The sequence below is a fragment of the Myotis lucifugus genome, unplaced genomic scaffold (assembly GCF_000147115.1).
Source record: "Myotis lucifugus unplaced genomic scaffold, Myoluc2.0 scaffold_206, whole genome shotgun sequence".
NCBI classification, from domain to species: domain Eukaryota; kingdom Metazoa; phylum Chordata; class Mammalia; order Chiroptera; family Vespertilionidae; genus Myotis; species Myotis lucifugus.
The window spans coordinates 414,290-432,000 of NW_005871254.1; the positions used below are offsets into that span (position 1 = coordinate 414,290).

Below are 17,711 nucleotides of genomic sequence, written 5' to 3' on the forward strand. Positions count from 1 at the left end.
TGCCTGGGGTACAGAGTGTGTCCCAGGAGCAGGAGCTGAGGGACCTGGAGTGGGAGCTCCAGTCCTCTTAGCCACACCCACCCAGGTTAATGTTGAAAGGGATGAGACAAGCTGGGAATCTTCCCCTCCTAGATGAAGCCAATGCTGTGGGCTGGGAGATGGAATCTCCCATCTTCCTGGCTGAACACATCTGGAATAGCACAGCAGAGAGCAGAGCGTCTTTCACATGAAATCAGGGGTAGAATAGAGGTGGGATTGTGGTTCCAGTGTCTCATTCTCTTATTAATCTTACTGAGATTTAGCATATTCGGCCTTTTTCTATTTTCTGTATGCCCTTAGGACAATGTATAGAGATAAAAGTTGTTGTTTTTATCATTTTCATCAGTAAATTGTCACTAATGGGAGAGGTCCACTGAGCTTTTCATACTATTCTGTAAGTTCCATCTCTTGATACATGCGTTTTAAGGTCAATGTTTTTTATTATTTTGAAGTCATAATTTTTACATTTGGAGTTTGTAGCCTGACTGTAAATCTCAGAAATATCAAACAATACCCAACAACCAATAGAAGCTAATTTCCATAAAGGTAAAGGAATATTATTGAACCATAATGGAACTCATATTAATCGTGAAGGTGCACTATGGCTTATATACATTGGGATGTCTCAACAAAAGTCCTTTTCTGTAAGGGAAAAGAATCCCAAGCTTGCCTCAGGATCAGGTTCCTCCTCAAGCAGAAGGGACAGGTGATACTGCATAAAACAAGGTATCTATCACTGGATTGTCATAACCCAACCGCCACCATCCCTGCACACTCACACACACATACCTCTGTCTAGTGCAGACAACCACAGCTTGATGGTTTCTGGAAGAGCCTTAGCATCCCTGCGAAGAACTCATACCAGAGAGAGTATATGTGCACACGCACGAAGGGGGGTGGTGGGAGGTGATGGTAACCCAAGAAGAAATAGGAAAGTCATGACAGTGTCTCAGAAAATGTTAAACTCCTAAGAGTCAGTCAGGCAGAAGATGTTTGGTACCAGGAAAAATGATGGCTGAAAACAGGAGTCAGGAGGAGCAGCAACCACACCTAGAAAAAGGGAACGTGGTCTTGAGCTTGTTGGAAACATCTTTTAGACGCTCCCAGAAATACTTCGGAGGGACACTCAGAAGGCTGGCAATCCACCTCAGTGGCTTGGATGCTGAGTGCTGTGAACTGTTAGTGCTAATGGGACCTCATTGAGACAATTAGGTTGATGGATCTAATAGAAATTCTGCTGATACATCAGCTTTCTTAAAACACGATAGACCTGTACCCATACTGTAAACTGAAGACTTTTCTAACTATACCCACCCACACAAAAACAATTTAAATTCTGTTCCCCTCTTTCCAAGACTAAGTAGAAAACATGAGTCCTAGTTGCTTTATTGCAGTGGTTCCCAAACTTATTTGGTCTACCGCCCCCTTTCCAGAAAAAATATTACTCAGCCCCTGGAAATTAATTTTTTTTAAATTTTAATAGCAGTTACTCATCGCCCCCAAATGCACCTGTGGCCATCACCGCCCCCCTGGATCGCTGCAGCGCCCACCTGGGGGCGGTAGCGCCCACTTTGGGAATCACTGCTTTATTGCCTCAGATTCTTTCTTCTTGGCCATGGCACCAGTCACTATGCTGTGACTATAGCTTACATGGCCTTTGCTAGCACGGCAGGAATTCAGCACTTAGTCACCAGGTATGAAGATTCTCTTCAAGATCCTTGGACTCAGCAGGGATTTTTTTCTTGGATCAGTGAAAAGAAGCACATCAAATGCTATGTTACTGGTGATTCTGGGACTAATACATTGAGACATCTAGAGAAGACCTGCAAGACAGAGAAGTTTCATCTTGATGCCAACTTCACTCAACTTCTGGTGAATAACAAACAATTGGGGAGGGCTGCTAAGGCCTTGGCAGAACTCAGTAGGAAAACATGCAATGACCAACTAGTGACAACAGCCTTGGACACAAGAGGGGTCCAGTGGCACCTCTTCTACTTATTTGTTCTAATGATTTAAAATAATCTTCTTGTGTTTCTATCTGGAAATTAGGGAGGTGAGATGATCTGCCAATATAACACTGCTGGTAGGTGGCACCCAAGAATGCTTGCCTCCTAGATTTTTATATCTTCCAGTGATGCCTAAAGAACCTTCAGCAGAGGGGTTAGCACTTCTCATTCAGGGCCAAATTCAACCCCAAATGTACAGTGAGAGATGGAGCCCATAGAACCATGCAGACAGTATGGATGAATCACATTAGGTCAAAGCAGGTAGCAACTGAGGTGGGACTCCTGTACCCCACCTGTCAACCCCACTAACTCTTTCCAAATAAATTTCAAAAGTATCAAGTCATTTGAATTAGGTTGTTGAAAAAAGATAATTATCGCAGCCACCAAACTTCCCTGTTTACTCTTCTGCATGGGCCATACCAAGAGGAAGGGTTATTGTCTGGGATTTCGTTTCCAAAATGCTCCTCATGCTTTCCAGTTTGGTAAGTTTTCCCTCTGATTCTCTAGCTGCTAAAAGCCACCACCTTTCACTCTCACTTCATTATTTCCTTAAATATCCATGCAGGTTGTCAGCAACTTCTTTGGCTTTTATATCTGAGTCAGAAGATGAGATGGCAGAGGCACTGTTTGCCTTGAGGGCTCACTTGCAGGTTGGAGGCCCTTGTTGTCAGGCATTGTCCATCTTCTGAGATTCCTGGTGCAGTGGCTTGGCCTAATCAGGGGACAGAAGTCAGTGGGGGTGGGAGGGAGGTTTGATGATCCCCAATGTTAGAAACGACATAGAAATCCCCAATGTGAGAGAGTGAAGTTCCGAGGGGAGCTCCACAGTGACTTTGGGAGGAGGTTAGCATCCTTTGTCCGTTCCACAGTCCTGTGTTTGTTATTTCTGTTTATTAATGTTGTTATAGTATACCACTTAAAGTGAAAGTGCCTATGGGTGTATTTTCAGAAAAGGACTAAAAATATAACTCAAGACCCTGTATTTCCCTACACACACTCACACACTCACACACCCACACACACTTGCAGCTCCTATCCACACATATTTAACCTTTGACTTCATAGATCGTTCTCTATAACTAAAACAATGGCCCCGATTTTAAGGGCCAAGGTGGAAGGAAGGGAAGCTACTCAGGGTGAAAGAAGTTACCTATTTTCTCTTTCCCACCTTTTTCCCAGGTATGTCATCATGCTCCTGATTTGATTTGGTGCCAACCAATGTTGTGACAACAGCTGCTTTCACAACCCAGCTGTGAGCTTGGTGTGACAGAGCTGACAAGTGGCATAGACAGGACTGAACAGGGGTCTTGAGAAGTGCCTTCCCTTGGAACTGCAGTTAGCTGGAGTGTTTTCTGGGTTTAATTTCAGAGCATCCTGAGTGACAGGTTGCATGTGGGTGCGTGTAAGGTGACAAGACCATCAATGAGCCAAGAGAACCAGTTTGAGCCTAAATGGGATCCTTAGAACCCAAAAGATAGAACCCAAAAGAAAAATGTCTCTTTGTTCTCTGACTAGAACTTACAACATATGTGGTTCGGGCTGTGCTGTGGCTCACAACAGGGACAAATGGTAGAAGCATGGACATCTTACTTTGGGTGTACACCTGGGGAACCAGTGCTCTTCAGGTTTGTTTTAGGCGGGTCTGCCTCTTTGAGGGAACCAAGCCACCAGACTACCTTTTATCCAACCTCCTCACTGTTCTGACATTCCTCAATAGCCCATATCAATAATACTTATGGCCATGTAGAAGAAGATACACTTTTTAAAATATGTCTTTATTGATCTGAGAGAGAGGAAGGGAGAGAGAAACATCAATGATGAGAGAGAATCATTGACCGCTGCCTCCTGCACTCCCCCTACTGGGGATCAAGCCCACAGCCCGGGCATGTGCCCTGATCCAGAATGAATTGTGACCTCCTAGTGCAGTGATGGCAAACGTATGACACACATGTCAGAGGTGACACGCGAACTCATTTTTTTGGTTGATTTTTCTTTGTTAAATGGCATTTAAATATATAAAATAAATATCAAAAATATAAGTCTTTGTTTTACTATGGTTGCAAATATCAAAAAATTTCTATATGTGACATGGCACCAGAGTTAAGTTAGGGTTTTTCAAAATGGTGACACGCCGAGCTCAAAAGGTTCGCCATCACTGTCTAGTTCATGGGTCTACATTCAAGCACTGAGCATCGCTGGACAAAGAAGATACACTTTTAAAGAAGACAGAGCAGAAGAGGAAATAGAAGTGTGAGGAAAACCAAGAAAGCTGTGGGTCTTTCTACAGGGTAAGAGAGGGCAAAAGTCCTCTCTGGAGGGGAAGGGAGGATGTTTACTTACACTGGGAAGCTGTTATGAGCCTGATATTTATCGTTAGTTATTTACTGATGTCTGAGGGGCCGGGGTGCCAGGGAGCATTCCAAAGCCGGGAAAGCCTATATGTTAACCCTGAGGGAGGGAAGCTCCCAGTTGGCTAAATCAGTGGAGATGGGATGAGACACATAGTTAAGACCTTTCTTGCTTAATCAGAAAAGATGACATCATCTCAGCACTCCCATGCTAGGTTGCCTGCCTTCCATAGACTGCCCGTTTCTCTTCATGTGGACGCTGGCCAGCTCCAGCCCTCAGGGAGCACCTGGACCAAGGCATGGGTGCTCTGGGAATCCTCATTTAAGCTCCTCTTCCTAATCCTCAGCCCAGCTGCTAAGCTCTGACAGGCATGAGCACAGGCGGGCTTGAGATGTGTTTATCCCAGGAGGGGAGGCCCTATTCCCACTGTAGCTCTCACTTCCTTGCTGTATCAGAGAGATTGTGCTTTTATAGCCTGGTAGGTATTTATGGCACCTCTGAGAGTTGATTAGGCTCAGCTGGTTCTATTTTACCTTTCAAAAGATACATGGAGTCTTTTGTGTGATTCTTTTAATCCTTTGACCAGGAGACAAAGCAAACTGGAGGGAAAAAATATGGTCCTGGAAAAAAATCAAAGGATGTCTCCAGTGCTATGAAATGCCTTCCTGGCTTTCATGATTCAGTGCACCCTCGGGGATGGCCCTTATGGCGCCTCACTTCCAGAAAGTGAGGAAGGGGCTGCAGGAGGAAAGGGGGGTGAGGGTTTGACATGTGCTCAGGCCCACAGAAAGGCTGAAGGAGAGAACATCTTACATTAGGAACATACAGATCTGTCCTGGCCCTGTGCTTGGGAAATTCTCTAAGACATGTCTTCCTTGAAGCCTGGTTCTCCAGGTTCCTACCAGGTTCCTGATTTATCTAGGGAGAAGGCAAGGTTAGTGGTCTGACCTGGGAAAGCTCACCTCTCTAAAGAGAAGTCCTGTGGGCCTTGGATGGGTAGTTCAGTTGGTTAGAGCATCGTCCCCATACAACCAGGTTGCGAGTTCCGTCACCAGTCAGGGCACATAAAAGAATTACCAAATGAATGCCTAAGTAAGTGGAACAACACATCTCTCTCTCCCTCTCCCTCCCTCCTATCTCTTTATTTCAAATCAATAAATTTTTAAAAGAGGGGTACTATACTAGTAGAAGCAAAGTGAAAATATTTGGAGAATCATTAAGTCTAATAATATAGTGGTATTGTAATAATTGTAAATAATTATCACTTTGTGGATATATAACCCTCAAAACAATGTTACAATGTAGGTTAACATTATGTTTACTGTATGAACAAGAAAACTGAGAATATGAGAAATTAAGTAGCTTGCTTAATATAGTCTTTTTTCATACCTAGGAAAGCAAGACCTGGAAGCCAAACCATGTAATTTCAAAATGAGACGCCTCAGCACAATACTGTAGTGCTAATTAATCAAGACCAGTACTTAGTGAGCTATGCAAAGCCCGCTGTAAACTGGGATGCTATCACCAGGCCAGGGTGCTGGTGCTGGTGCTAGGGCTGGTGCTGGTGCTGGGGCTGGTGCTGGTGCTGGGGCTGGTGCTGGGGCTGGGGCTGGGGCTGGGGCTGGGGCTGGGGCTGGGACTGGGCTGGGGCTGGGGCTGGGGCTCGTGCTGGATGGCTGTGATGTCTGCTGGCCAGCTGCATGCTGAACTCCAGCTGTGCCCGACCTATGGCCAGACACTGGAAGAGCTCCTGCTATTACCTCCTTCTGGGCCCTGGAACTCCTTCAGGCCCTGCTTCCCACTTGCCCTTTGGACTCACTCTCACCTCAGCCCCATCCTGCCGCATCTGAAGCCAGTCTCTCTCTCTCTTTCTCTCTCTAGCTCTGTTTGAGGGTGCCCCTAGTGGCTGCCTTGAAAGCTCCTGTTGCTCTGCTGGAGCAGTGCATCATGATGCCACCCTGCACAAGCTTCAGCCCAGCTCTGTCCTAGGCTCCACCTGACCAGCCTCATCTCTTGGTAGTTCTCAGGGACCTCCATGCACTGCATCACATGCCTTGGTCTGTACCTTGAGCATGGCCTCTTCTCCACCTGAAATATTCTCCCTCAAATAGCCCATCTGCTCTTGATTTAATTTCCATTGCTTTTGGTCTCACCTTTAGAACCCGTTCATAGCTGGGTTGTTGGTCCTGCACGGGATCCCCGGTGCCCGGCCTTCACCTCTACCACCCTCCTGCCAGGCTCCACCATGTCACACCAGGACTATGTGGAACCCCCTCTGAGGCAGGCCCAGGTTTCAGTGCACATCTCTTAGCACAGCCTGGCACACAGCAGGTGCTCATGGATGACTGTTTAATGAAGGAACAAATAGTTTTTACTTCTGCACTCTGCATCCAGCCTAACACCCAACTGGGCTGTCAATCAGCCAAGAGCCACACTTCGTTCATTCCCTGGAGTCATCTCCAGAGGACCAGGGGTCACGCAAAGACAGGGCAGCCTTCTGCTGGCAGGCGCCTGCTGCAGGCTCTCAGACAAGGGGTCCCCGTGCACAGTCTGCAACCAGAGGCTTCTTCTTTAACTTTTTATTTTGAGATAATTTACATAGTCACAGGAAGTTGAATAGAATGTATAGGAAGTCCTGTGTGCCCTGTATCCAACTTCCCCCAATAGTAACACATTGCATCACTACAGTACAATCCCAACCAGGAAACTGACACTGGGGAGGCCACAACCTCATTCAGATCTCATCAGCTTTGCATGAATTCATTGGTGTGCGCACATGTGTGTTCTAAAATTTTATCACATATGTAGATTTGTGTAGCCACCTCCGCAATGTTCAGAACTATGTCATCACCACAAGGCTCTCCTGTGTCATCTCTCTATTGCCACATGCATCTCTCCCCAGCCCTAACTCCTGGAATGCACTAATTGCTCTCCGTCTGTATAATTTTATTTTAGGAATGTCATGGAAAGCATTTGAGATTGGCTTTTATTACTAAGCAAGTGGTTGTATCAATATTTTGTTCGTTTTTGCTGCTGAGCAGTATTCCACGGCGTGGACGGCTGAAGTTTGAGTCATTCACCCCACAAAGGACATCTGGGTTTGTTTCCCTTTGGTTATTACAAATACAGCTGCTGTAAGCACTCACATGCAGGTTCATTTCTTTGGGATAAACATCCAGGAGTGCAGTTGCTGGATTTTATGATAGTTGCAAGTTTACTGTTTTAAGAAATTCTCAAACTGTTTTCCAGAGTGACTGTATCATTTTATGTTCCCACCAGCATCTCTAGTGTTCATGATCCAGCATCTCCCCATCCTCCCAGTATCTGGCATGGCCACTCCTTTTTCATTTCAGCCACTCTGATAGGTGTGCAGTGATATCTCTTCGTGGCTTTCATTTTCATTTTCCTAGAGGCTAATGATGTTGAATATAATTTTGTGTACTTCTCTGCCATCTGTGTTCCTCTTCAGTGAAATGTCCACTCATAGCTTTTGCTCATCTACTAACTAGATGATTTTTACTGTATAATTTTGAGCTTTCTTTATATATTTTAGAAACTAGTTCTTTCCTGATATATTGTTTTCAAATCTTTTCTCCCAGTCTGAAACGCATTTTCTCTTCATCTTCACAGGATCTTTATGGAGCAAACTTTAAAGTTTTGGGTGATAGTTTATCATTTGTCCTGGGATGGGTTGTGCTTTCAGTGTCAAATCTAAAAACTCTTAACCTGGCCCGTTCTCCTGAGTCCTTTTCCTAACATTTTAATATTTATAGTTTTACCTTATATTTAAGTCCACATTTAAGTCCACAATCCCTTTTGAGTTAATTTATGTGAAAGGTGTGAGGTTTAGATTGAGATTCATTCTGTTGTTCGATGTCCAATTACACGAGCACCGATTATGGAGAAGATTGCCCTTCCTCCACTGAATCGCTTTTGCACCTTTTAAAATAAATCAGGTGGGATCACTGTGTGGTTATTTCTGGGCTCCTATTCTGTCTCACTGAGCTCTGTGTCTATTCCTCCACCAACCATACTCTCTTGATTACTGACTTATTCTCCTAAAGTTCTTCTTCAAGAAGGTTGTAGTTATTACAGGGTCTGTGCTTTTCCATATAAGTTTTAGAATAAGATGCTTTGTGTATACAAAATATACTGTTGGGATTTTGTCAGGAATTACATTAAACGTATACCCCAGTTTTGAGTAGGGCTTTTATTTTTCTGGTTTTCTTCAAGTTCCTGTCATCTTTTCTTCAGAGACTGAGGGCTGGGGCACAGTGTGGGCAGAAGGAGACAAGCTCCTATCCCTCTCGAGGATGCTCCGCTACTACCTCATTCTGTGCTGGGAGTGGGCTGGTCAGGGTAGCCCTAGATGCTAAAGGCAGCAACAACACATACCTGTCCCCTCTACGGCATCTCTCTGCACAGCGCAGGCTGCCTGTGAGGGAAGGCATCAGGACTGCTGTTGTCATCAGCGGGGAGAGGTAGCTTGTGGGAGTGGGCTTCTTGCGATATCCTGAGATAAAGAAATTTCTAAGGCTCACCCAGGAGGATGAGGTTTTGTAGAAAACTTTATTTCTGTGGAATCAAATCCCTGAGTTTCCAGGGTTCCATTTCCCTGCATCCCCCCAAGGAAGCAGTGTAGCCGTGGCTGCAGCAGTTAGAATCAGAGCCAGTGGCCAGAGTTTCCGCGCCATGTTAGGGACCGTCCAGTCCAGCGTCAGGCTAGCTTAGTTTGTGTTCCCAGCTGCAATCCATTAGTCCACTGCGTGTGGGATCCGCAGGCCACATGACCATGGAGGAAACACGGGCAAATGCAAGAAGACAGAAACAAGAGAGCCCACAAGCCGAGAGTGAGCTCCTTTGTTTAGGGGATTATTTTTCCCAAGTTCCTGTGGGTTTGCAGTGACCCCGCCCATTCTGGCCAATGATCTCTGTTCCCAAGTTTGATTGACAGACACCTTCCCTAGTCACCCCCACTTCACCAAGCATGCATCTTTCTCCCCTGTGTTGGACTCCTTCCCCCTTGATCTGTGGGGATTGGGCCCCTGGTTCCCTGGATAGTGTGAAATTGCAGCTTCCTGGTGAAGCTGCCCAAATGACACACCTAGAATGTCTGGCTTACCCCTTTGCTCCTTTTCTATTATCAATAACTAGCTAATTACAACAGTATCAGCAACAGTATTGCCTTAGATCTGCCTTATCACTCACAATCCTAGACTGAAGTGGGGTCTAAGCCTTCTTTTGTCCCTTGCTTCCCTTTAGCAAGAGCAAAACTCTGACCCCTAAGTATGGTATAGAGTCAACAAAGGCACCTAATTGCAGTGGGTCACAGAGATTGGACAATGAGCAAGTCTGCAGCCATCACCACAGAGTGACATTAAAAGGGTCCTTCTCTCATTTTTCTGTCATGGTGTCTATCTGTCTTGTTCCTGTGTGAGCCTAGAAAATAAAATAAGTCAGGTAATACCACCCTATGTGATGATAACACATTAATTCCTAAATGCTCCTGAAGATTTCCTTTTCCTCGCACAAAATTGGATGTGGACCTGGCGGAGTGCTTCTATATGGATGACAGCATCTGAAAAACGTGGTTTTGGAGCTTGCTGAGCAGGGAAGGAAGAGCTGGAGGGTGGAGCTGAAACTTTCTGGGGCTTCAGCTCATAAATGGTGCATGTCACTTGATTGCGGTTCATTGGCCAGACCTAGTCACATGGCCCAATCTAACTGTTAGAGTCAGGGAAATGCAATCACTGTGAACACCAGGTCTCTGCCAGTAACAATAAAGACTGAAATTCCTCCCACCTGGAGTCACAGTGAATTTGATTTAAAAGAAAGAAAGCAACCTGACAATTCTCACACACACGTTTTTGGTGACTCAGACCTGTGCTGTTTGTTGTAGACTGCGCTGCGTTAAGCTGAGGCATGTTGGGTCTCTCCAGTGCATGTATCCACACAACACTCGCTTCAGCGAGTCACGCTGACACTATTGTTCTGCCTTCTCTAAAATGCTCAGAGAGCACAGTTGCCAAGAAGAGGATTAGTCCCACATGAAAGCCCAGATTCAGATGCTGATTGTTCTGAGGTGTAAATGTCAGGTCCAAACTGCCAGGCTCCTGTCTGCTCTGTCTCATCACCAGGTGCCGTTGATATCAGCGGGCCAGTATCTGAACGGCTGTGCATTAAACTCAGTCACTGGGTTGTGACACATAAGTTAGCATTTTTGCAAAAGCCTTCAAGTGCTCATTTAAGGGCACGTTTGTCTCTTTGAAGAGCTGGATGCAGTCACCGCAATCTCAGGCAATTATTTAGGGGATGTTGTTTTATGTTCATTGTCAGCAAAGTTGCTTTTACCTAATCTCCATGGGGATGGTTGTTAGGGCAAATAGAAAAAGGCTGAGGGGAGAAATGAAACTTATAACACGATGCCTCCCTCAGCCAGAACTCAGAGCGACCATCTGCCTGCACAACTCAATGCCTGTTGCCTGGGCTGGTGGGAGGCATTGCATTCCGGAGAGCAAAGACAAACTAAACTATTTCCAATGATCATTTCCAGTTTTTCCAAACATGGGTTTGGAACATACCTCTTTTTTTTCTTTTCCTTGAACTTACTTTTCAGTATTCATACTCCTCAGTGCCCAACACAAAGTTTCTGTCTTGGAACTTGTCACTTTGATGCCGAGGCAGGAAGGAAACAGAGCACTTTCTTGGAGCTCTGCCGCTTCCCCATGACAACCTCTCCTGGATGCGTTTCCTTCGGGGACAGCGTCTGAGTAGCATATGCTGCAAGTCTGAAACACAACTGCGTTTAGTAATAACAAGTGGCTGAGCTTATCTGAGGGTCAGCTCTGCACCTGACAGGAGCGGACTGGGACTTGCCTCCTCCATTCAAACCTCCAGGGGCCTGGACAGCGGCAGGCAGTGCTCTCTCTCAGGCAGCATCGTTCTCTCTGCGCACATTCTTACCTCAGTGTGACCAATGTCTCTCCCGCAGGCTGGCTCTGTATTTCTTGATTCTTTGGAGCCCAGCTCTCAAAGCCCAGCAGTCGCACCACAGGAAATGGAGTTAGTGTGCTTTCCATCCAGGTTCCAATAGGCCGCAGCCACAGCCAGTGTCTACTGAGATTCTGAAATAAGCAAGGCATGTGTGTGTGCATGTGTATGTATGTATGCATATACGTATGCATGTACATGTGTGTATTCAAATGTGTGTTTATACATATATAGCTATCTCTGTGTGCATGCACACGTGTTATTACTAAATGCAGTTGTATTTCAGACTTGCAGCATATGCCACTCAGACGCTGTCCCTGAAGGAAACACATCCAAGGAGAGGTTGTCATGGGGAAGCAGCAGAGCTCCAAGAAAGTGCTCTGTTTCCTTCCTGCACACATGTGTGTACATATATATGCATGTGTGTGTATATAATGTATGTTTAACAGAAATCAAGTGCTTATTTGGTGTATTTCCTTCTTTCTTTTATGTTTCAAGTCTGTAAAGAATATGTTTCCAATCATGTGTGCAGAAGGCCTTGTGGGGCTCATGAACATACAACTGAGGCAAATGAGTCTGACTGGGAAGGTGTACTGGCATCTAGTGATCAGCTCCTTTTGACCCCAAAGGCCCAACACTCTGTCAATGTAACATAAATCCACGGAGCTCTGTCCCATCCCTGGATCCAGTGCCCGCATGCCCACTTTGGGGAAGGAGGCTGCCATGGGAACAGGGACCCCATTTTTGGAGACCTGGAAAGTGTTACCAAGCTTACACTGAAAAAAACATACAAGTAAATCTTGGGAAAATCTGGAAATCTCTTTGGAGCTCAAGATTTATCTAGCTGCCTTGGATGGGATTTGAATAATCACAACCAATTGTAGGCTGAGGCAGCCTAGTGGTCCATGGGAACTCTGGGGCTGTGTGGAGGTGAAGGGACAGATAAGTCCCACAGCACATTCCCAGTCCTAGGTTTCCAGAGACATAAAAACCATTTCCTTTGAATTACCTTGGCATATTTGGTCTTTGCAATTGCAAGAATCTGGGCCTACTATTTGTGCAATTGGCCTGGAAATAGAGCCCTCAGCTGCATACCTCATTTCTTACTGGTGTTCATAAATTACACTGCTGTCAGTTCAGCTTTTATTTGTGGGAGCTAACAGGCCGTGGCCAAGAAGAAGCAGAGCAAACCAAACTGTCCATCCGAATCCATTTAGCACCTAATACTGAGAAGTAAAGACACTGAGCGGGGGAAGGAAGATGAGACGCTCCAGTGGAAACTGGTAACCTTAGGAGCCTTGGCAGGAGATCCCCAAATAAATCACCAGGGTCTGAACTTCACACAGAGATGCTTTGGTTTCTGCAAACCTCAGTGGGGAGTGAGATTCAGGGTAGAGAAGCCAGTCAGTCCTCAGGGAATGTGGTAAAAGCACAGGCATCTTCAGCATCCCTCCACAAATCTCCATTCTCTGTCCTACTCAAGTCTCCAGTCCACAAATCGCTCATCTGTAAACTGGCCGCATACTGCCAAGTCAGAGGGGATCACACAGGGTGACAGTGCTGGGCATCAGGGACCCAGGCAGGCACTCCGCTGCCCTGCTGCTGCCCATGCTGCTCCAGGGTCAGCAGTGGTAGAAGCATTCTCCTTGTGTGAAGCGCAGGCCGCAGAGTCCCCAGCACAGCTATCTGAGTAGGATCCCCACTTCTCCTAAAGCACAGAGAATCATACAGCTTTGCACTTAATACGGAAATAGTGATAATAATAGTAGCTCATATTTATAAAATGGTATAGTGTTACCCCTGTGTAGCTAAATACTAGTATAAATTGCTTCATTAAATACTCATAAAAACTGTATGGTTTTCTAGAACCCCTCCCTGAAGTTCCACACAGGTTGTATGGTCTTCAGCTCCAGTGCGTAGCACCAGGTTGGCCCTGCATTACAGCTGTTTTATGCGGAAGCGAACACAAGACAAGTGCTTTCCAGTACCATAGCAGGGACCACACACGTAATTCTGAACTTATTAGTAGCCATATTAAAAAAGTAAAAATAAATGAGTAAAATTAATTTTAATAATATATTTTTATTTAGCCCCATATCTAAAGTGTCATCATTTCAATACTTTGCATTATTTTTTCTGTACAGTATTTATACTTATACTCATCTCAATTTAGGCACATGTCAAGGGCTGGATGGCCACCTTTGGCGGCTGGGTGCTGTATGCCCCAGGTTAAGCTTCTCTGAACCCTGTGTCCACAGAAAACTTCTAGCTCTCTAGAATTTACTAGTACCAGGATAGAAATCTAAAAGAACTCATATAAAATGTTTTGCTTATTTCCATTAGTTACAACAATAATGGTAACAGCAATTTTCAGTCTATATTATTATAGATACTCTGCTGAGGTCTTCACACGCCAGATCTCAGTGACTCTCCACCAAAACTTGGGAGACAGCCACTGTCATCAGAGCCCTGAGAGCAGGACACGTTGAGGCTGGGAGTAGTTCCATAGATGACTCAGATTATACAGTTAGTACATGGCAAGGCTGCCTCTGAGTCTAGGCCACCTGACTGCAAACTCCCACACAGAGGACAAAGGAAGGTCAGCTCGGGTGACTCCTCAGGTCTTCATGATGTTATGTTAAATTTAGGGAAATAGGCTACCAAAAGGATGAGAAACACAGCTCCAGCGTGCACCAAAGAGATGGAAACCTGCTGACCTAAAAATAATAAAACTGGGAAGAAAAATATATCTATACTAATAAAAGGGTAATATGCTAATTAGACCAGGAGACCTTCCGGACGACCTTCCGGACCTCCTTCAGGACAAAGTTGTGGCTGGGAGAGCCAAGGCAAGGCGCACCAAGGCTGGGAGGGCCCATCGCAGAGCCCCAGCCAGGTAAGCAGGGCCTCCCTCTGCGCAGCATTGATCACAGAGCCCTGGCAGGGTGGGCAGGGCAGGTAGGGCCTCCCTGTGGGCAATGATTGATTGCAGGGTGGGCAGAGTCTCCATGTGGGCAGAGATTAATGGTGGAGCCCAGGCCAGGTGGGAAACGCCTGCCTCTGCTCTGCCATTGATCCAAGAGCCCTAGCTGGGGATCAAATAGCAATATTAAAATATTTCCTCTAATTAATTCCCTTTAAATGTGCACGAATTTTGTGCCCTGGACCACTAGTGTTTATATAATTAAAAGAAAGAGAACTAAAGAGAAACAGGACATTTATTATGAACACACAAATTTTTTCTAGCAGAATGTGGGAGTGAGATGGAAACTTGACAAGATTTGAAGTCAAGAAGCATCGGTGAAAAACCTAATTTAAACCATATGAAAACTACAAAATTACAAATAACAGTTTATCTCTTTGAACCTCAGTTTCTATACTTAAAATTTGGAGATAGAAAATTCTCATAATAAAGAGTTGTTATGAATATCAAATGAGTAAGCATATACAGGAAAATTGCTTATGTTTCTACTAACAGCACCAAGTATAGCAAATAGTAAAATTATATAAGTTATTTCTCCACTTGACAGTATTGGCTGAAATTGTGAACAAGTTCAAAAGAAAGTATATATAATTCACAATTGACAAAATCAGAATGTTTATTAAGAATATATATATATATATAACATTTTTAAAAGTAGGAACTAAGAATATATATCCTATGTAGTAAAAGCCTAATATGCAAATCGACTGAATGGTGGAATGACCAGTTGCTATGATATACACTGACCACCAGGGGGCAGACACTCCATGCCGGAGCTGTGCCCATCCCGCAGGCCCCAGGCCAGCCAAGGTAGGTGCCAGTGAGGGCCCCCTGATCACCCCGCTGGTCACCCCACAGATTGGCCCTGATCACCGGCCAGGCCTAGGGACCCTACCTGTGCATGAATTTTGTGCACCAGGCCTCTAGTATATATATATATAACTTAAAACCATTCCTAACTATTTGAGGGTGACATTACACAAAGAGATTTGAATTGGATGCAATGATTTTTATTTCTATATGATTTGGAAACTGCACCCTCACACATTTTCACTCCCAACTCCCATAACTGTGCATGCACTCATTAAATTAATGCTGCAGTTATTATATTTTAAGAAACAATGTTTGCCAAAACCTTAGTTATCATTGTGCTATCTTAATAATTTTGCTTTATTGGCTCACCTATTTACTACAAATATAATATTTAAATGATTTATGAATCTATGCTTTTTAATAAGATTTTAGAAAACTACATCTAATGTCACTTACATTAAAATAATTATGAGAACTGTTTTTATAATAGACACGATTTGATGAAATCTGCTATTTGTTTCTTTTTTTTTTGTTCAGGTCTCACCAAGCTTTTATTGGTATGAGATACACCCATAGCCCTTATTTTTTTTTAATTAATTTATTTATTTTTTATTTTGTTTGATAAAAGTATTACAAAGTGTATTACATAAGTGTCCTTTTTTTTCCCCCGCCCTTGACAATCCCCTGAGAGAGAGAGAGAGAGAGAGAGATATGAGAGATGTATGCTTATATGGATGCATACAAGTCCTTCGGTTGATCTCTTACTCCCCTCCCTCCTGTCCCCCAACCCTCCCTGGCCTTCCCACTGCAGTTTGACAATCAGTTTGAGGCAGCTCTGCCTCTGTATCTATTATTCTTCAAAAGTTTTTAATGGTCTTTATTATCCATGAATGAGTGAGATCATGTGGTATTTTTCCTTCATTGACTGGCTTGTTTCACTTAGCATAATGCTCTCCAGTTCCATCCATGCTGTTGCAAATGGTAAGAGTTCCTTCTTTTTTACAGCAGCATAGTATTCCATCGTGTACCTGTACCACAGTTTTCTAATCCATTCATCTACTGATGGGCACTTAGGCTGTTTCCAGATCTTAGCTATGGTGAATTGTGCTGCTATGAACATCTGGGTGCATATATCCTTTCTGATTGGTGTTTCTGGTTTCTTGGGATATATTCCTAGAAGTGGGATCACAGGGTCAAATGGGAGTTCCATTTCCAATTTTTTGAGGAAACTCCATACTGTCTTCCATAGTGGCTGCACCAGTCTGCATTCCCACCAGCAGTGCACAAGTGTTCCCTTTTCTCCACATCCTCTCCAGCACTTATCGTTTGTTGATTTGTTGATGATGGCCATTCTGACAGGTGTGAGATGGTACCTCATTGTTGTTTTGATTTGCATCTCTCGGATGATTAGTGACTTTGAGCATGTTTTCATATGTCTCTTGGCTTTCTGAATGTCCTCTTTTGAAAGGTGTCTATTTAGATCCTTTGCCCATTTTTTGATTGGATTATTTATCTTCTTTTTGTTAAGTTGTATGAGTTCCCTATAAATTTTGGAGATTAGGCCCTTATCAGATATGACATTGGCAAATATGTTTTCCCACGCAGTGGGTTTTCTTGTTGTTTTATTGATGGTTTCTTTTGCTGTGCAGAAGCTTTTTATTTTGATGTAGTCCCATTTGTTCATTTTCTCTTTAGTTTCAGCTGCCCTAGGAGCTGTATCAGTGAAGAAATTGCTTTGGCATATGTCTGAGATTTTGTTGCCTTTGTATTCTTCTAGAATTTTTATGGTTTCCTGTCGTACATTTAAGTCCTTTATCCATTTTGAGTTTATTCTTGTGTATGGTGTAAGTTGGTGGTCTAGTTTCATTTTCTTGCATATATCTGTCCAATTTTCCCAACACCATTTATTGAAGAGACTATCTTGGCTCCATTGTATGTTCATGCCTCCTTTGTCAAAAATTAATTGAGCATATTGGTTAGGGCTAATTTCTGGACTCTCTATTCTATTCCACTGATCTATATGTCTGTTCTTGTGCCAGTACCAGGCAGTTTTGAGAACAGTGGCTTTGTAATACAGCTTGATATCTGGCATTGAGATCCCACCTACTTTGTTCTTTCTCAGGATCGTTGCAGCTATTCGGGGTCTTTTTTTATTCCAGATGAATTTTTGGAGAGTTCGTTCTAGATCTTTGAAGAAGGCCATTGGTATTTTAATGGGAAGTGCGTTGAATGTATAGATTGCTTTGGGTAGTATGGACATTTTAATGATGTTGATTCTACCAATCCAAGAACATGGTATGTTCTTCCATCTGTTTATGTCTTCCTCTATCTCTTTTTTCAACGTCCTGTAGTTTTCTGAGTAGAGGTCTTTAACCTCTTTAGTTAAGTTTATTCCTAGGTATCTTAATTTTTTTGGTGCGATGGTAAATGGGATTGTTTTTCTAATCTCTCTTTCTGAAAGTTCACTATTGGTGTATAGAAATGCCTCAGAGTTCTTGGGGTTAATTTTGTATCCTGCTACATTGCCAAAT

General features: G+C 43.9%; 1 pseudogene; it reads left to right on the plus strand.

Moving 5' to 3' along the window:
• Positions 1–1,689: 1,689 nt before the first annotated feature.
• The window catches only part of LOC102425890, a 49,910-nt pseudogene continuing 33,888 nt past the window's right edge, over positions 1,690–17,711 (plus strand).